This window comes from Eschscholzia californica, unplaced genomic scaffold, assembly GCF_041429995.1.
Source record: "Eschscholzia californica isolate CP2 unplaced genomic scaffold, dmEscCali1.0.p SCAF_2, whole genome shotgun sequence".
NCBI lineage: Eukaryota > Viridiplantae > Streptophyta > Magnoliopsida > Ranunculales > Papaveraceae > Eschscholzia > Eschscholzia californica.
In genome coordinates this window covers 22,587,293-22,590,834 of record NW_028238309.1, presented here as the reverse complement: position 1 = coordinate 22,590,834, position 3,542 = coordinate 22,587,293, and the positions used below count along the sequence as shown (strand labels likewise).

The 3,542-nt window shown below is 32.7% G+C and overlaps 1 long non-coding RNA gene across 2 annotated transcripts; it reads right to left on the bottom strand.

Annotated features, from left to right (window-relative positions):
- Nucleotides 1–2,158: 2,158 nt before the first annotated feature.
- LOC147556941 (uncharacterized) lies at nt 2,159–3,219 on the bottom strand. Of its 2 annotated transcripts, XR_015233861.1 has the most exons (4): nt 3,091–3,204; nt 2,715–2,775; nt 2,423–2,472; nt 2,159–2,272 (listed from the first exon to the last, which is right to left on the bottom strand). It is a non-coding gene; the product is annotated as an uncharacterized LOC147556941 (long non-coding RNA). The 2 variants fall into 2 exon arrangements; XR_015233860.1 differs by lacking the exon at nt 2,715–2,775 and having other exon boundaries at nt 3,091–3,219.
- Nucleotides 3,220–3,542: the final 323 nt, after the last annotated feature.

Below are 3,542 nucleotides of genomic sequence, written 5' to 3'. Positions count from 1 at the left end.
AACAAAAAAAAAGAAATCTATAATTAGCAAAAATAAAGAAGAGAAATATTTAGGCGCCGAATTTAAAACAGTAACCATATATTTCGGGTGAGTCGGAAAAGAAAAAAAACAGGGGGGAGAAATGCGAGAAATACAAACGATTAGACAAGATGATTTGATGTAAAGGTAGTAGTCTGCAAGAGTAGAGACATATCATATTTAGAGAGAGAAAGTGGGTATGAGAGAAGATGTGTATTGATGTTGAAGATGGTGATGGAGATTAGAGAGAGAGAGAGAAGGAGATATTGATGGATGGGAGAAGGTGGGAAGAAAAGATTGATGGATGGATGGATGGAATAGATGGAGTAGAGAGAGAGAAACAGAGAAATAAATCAGTTTTATGCTCGAAAGATCATCATAACTTAACTAATTTTGATCAATTTCTCTTTCATCTCTCTAACCCTCTTTTTTTTTCTTCTTCTCTCTTGTCTCTTCTGTCCTGTAAAACTTCAATAATTTCTAGCCGACAACTCTCTGTTCCTCACTCACCATCTACCAGTTGCCCCACACTTTTTCTATTTCAAAATAAATAAATTCTTATAGTGAAATATCAATTTATTTCACACCAAAATTTGGGTTTAAAAGTTCGTTACATTTTTCTCCTATAAAAATAAACTTTACATTAGAGGCTTATAGATGTCTTGACATCCATTTGTTAAGGTAAAAAACTTAGCCAATTTTTTAAGATAGTCTAATCCAATAGGTCAGTGGAAAAATTATTCGAGAAAGGGTAAAGTAATTATGTGTCAAGTTCTAATTAAGATTCTCACTCCAAGGTGGCGTTGATAGAGATCTTCAAATTTTTTGTGTATCCAATACAAAACTCTAAACTTATCTTATTTACTTACTAGCCATGACCCGTGCCTCCGGCACGGTCAATTTTGTGCGTCATAAAAATGGAGGAAGATCATAAAGTAGACTCTCAACTCATTGGAGATGCTCTAAGTGAGGCAAATGAAGAACAAAAGTATATCTCCAACTCATGACGTGTAATCAAGTATAAGTACTAACACATTAAATGAAGTTTAAGGTAATTGGTCGGTTAAGAGCCTACCAAGTCACCGTGGTATACTACTCCCGTTCTTCGAATCGGCCCCTCATCTTTTAGTTGTCACAGAGTTGGTAGCTTAACAGGAATAACTAAATCTGGTCTCATCTATAGTTAACATATTTAGGTTCTTTTAGGTTTTAAATCTCTATAAGGATCTTTTTATTTGATTTAATAGGATCACCGTTAAAAAAATAAAGTTCAGTTAATGTTTGATGACCTTTGTTAACATGGCTAGTCATGAATTATTTTCATGGATATTAGAGTGCTAATATGATTCTTGTTGGTTTTGTGTAAGTTCCATCTTTTGATGCATCTATATCTTATAAGCATGAGAATATCAACATCAATTCCAAATAATGGTTGTGGTGACAGAATGATGAAGAAAGAAACTTTGCACGACTTTAAATTTTGGCATCCAATCTGTAATGCAATTCTTCAACCATGGATTCAGCTTAATCCATATGTGGTCACATTTCAAAATTGGGCTCCAAAGGTTTTCCTTCGAAAATATACATGAAGCAGTAACTACATCCCTGAATGATCAAACTATAGGTTGCCTCTAAGAAGGATGTTGAATAACCGAAACTCGTCCAGTCTCATCATTGTTCTTCTTCTTTTCCAAGACACCACAAAATTTGAATTGCCAACTTTTTTATATTACTTTTTGCTAATTTAGTACTACTTGAAGATAATTTCTTCACCAAGGTTGTCATTGTTTTGTAAATTGTATAGACGCTAGTGATTGACGATTTTATTTCCTGTTGCACTTCCACGAATAAAAAATGTTGCCTTCGTTTCTTATTCTTGCTTCTAAATATATTACGGATTGATTGCTTCTTAATGCCTCTCATTTAGAGCAAAACACTCAGCACACAGAAACATGTTTTAGATGTGAACTTAACCTCCAAATTGTTTTTCATGTCAATTGATGAAGATTTAGTGTTTTCAGCCATCAATTGTTCTCTCATCTATAAATTAAAAACATCATGGGAAGAGAAAGTCATCAATGATCTATCAAAAAAATTAAGTTGAGGTAAATTGAATAATTTATCTTTGAGATTTCTTAACAAGAAACGCAAACGTATCCTTTGACAATGCTATAACCCAAACTGTTTTGGATTTGCCTTCAAGAAAAAAAAAAACTATTTTGAACCCCATTGGTTGATTCAAAAATCACGCAACCTACAACGTAAACCAAACTGAAAATTCATTAAAAAAAATTAAGACGACAATTATCTAACTACAACGTAAACCAACTTTCTAAGCATATAACTCAAATAATAAAATTATATTGTATATAGAATATCACCATTTTCCTGAAGATGTGCTTACCTTCTAATGCTATTTATATAACGATCTTGGTAAGTTCCGAAGATTGGGACCTGCATACAAGTTCAAGAATTAACATGTGTTGTATACATCTCCCTTTGACTACAGAGCAAAGATTGAAACATAAAGTGATCAATGAAAATATAAAGTTTCTTGTCTATTGTCTGTGTAATGGATGGTTAGCCATCTAGGCTTCTACCATTGCATTGTTTTTTTTTTTTTTTTATTAATGATACTATTTTATCTTCTCAAAAAAAATATATACAAATATTTTTTATCCGTAATCAAAACTTACAAATCCACAACGACAATATATATTGGACGAACCCGTATCACTTCTTCCACAGATCCATCGACTAAAATTTCAAATACAAAACAGATTAGAAAAGAGAGGTGTAACAAAACCATCATAAAAAACATTTGTATTGAAAAAACAAAAATAGCTGAGAGTGAATAAAGCAATTGTCGTGAAAGGAAAATCAGACTGAGAAGGCAATATTAAGGGTTTAGGAAAACATTCATCGAAAGCCTAATTATCTCTAAACCAATTGCATAGAATATGATCGAAATGGAGCGAATTTTCATTCAAGTTGGAACAAAGAAAACAAAAAGAATACATGCATGCAAGAAATGAAGACCAACATGAAGAAAATTGAAATTTAATCCTATACCTCTTTGTATAATTTTGTAATGATTTTCTCTCTCGAAATTTTCATTAAGAATGAAAATTTGGACAGCCATGAAATTGAAGAAGAAGAAGCGATTTAGGATATGTCCCTTGAAGATGGAGGATGTTAAAGTAAAAGGGAGGAGATGAATGGTCTGTAACACATTTACGATCATTAATTTTGGTTTAATGGGTTGGACTTTTGGAAAATGACCATTGGATTTTGATATAGCATTGTCCAATTCAGCACTAGTCCAGTCAGCTTTCATTTATTTTATCCTAGTTGGCGCTTTCATTTATTTTGTCCCAGTCACTATAAACCCTTTCTGTTTTGTTATATAGACTAGGTATAGCCCGTGCCTCCGGCACGGGAGCTTCCGCTAAGTATTTTATACATTATAAAGTCGTCGATCACCAATTATCAAAATGAATGACCTTTTGCCTGCAAAAATAAAC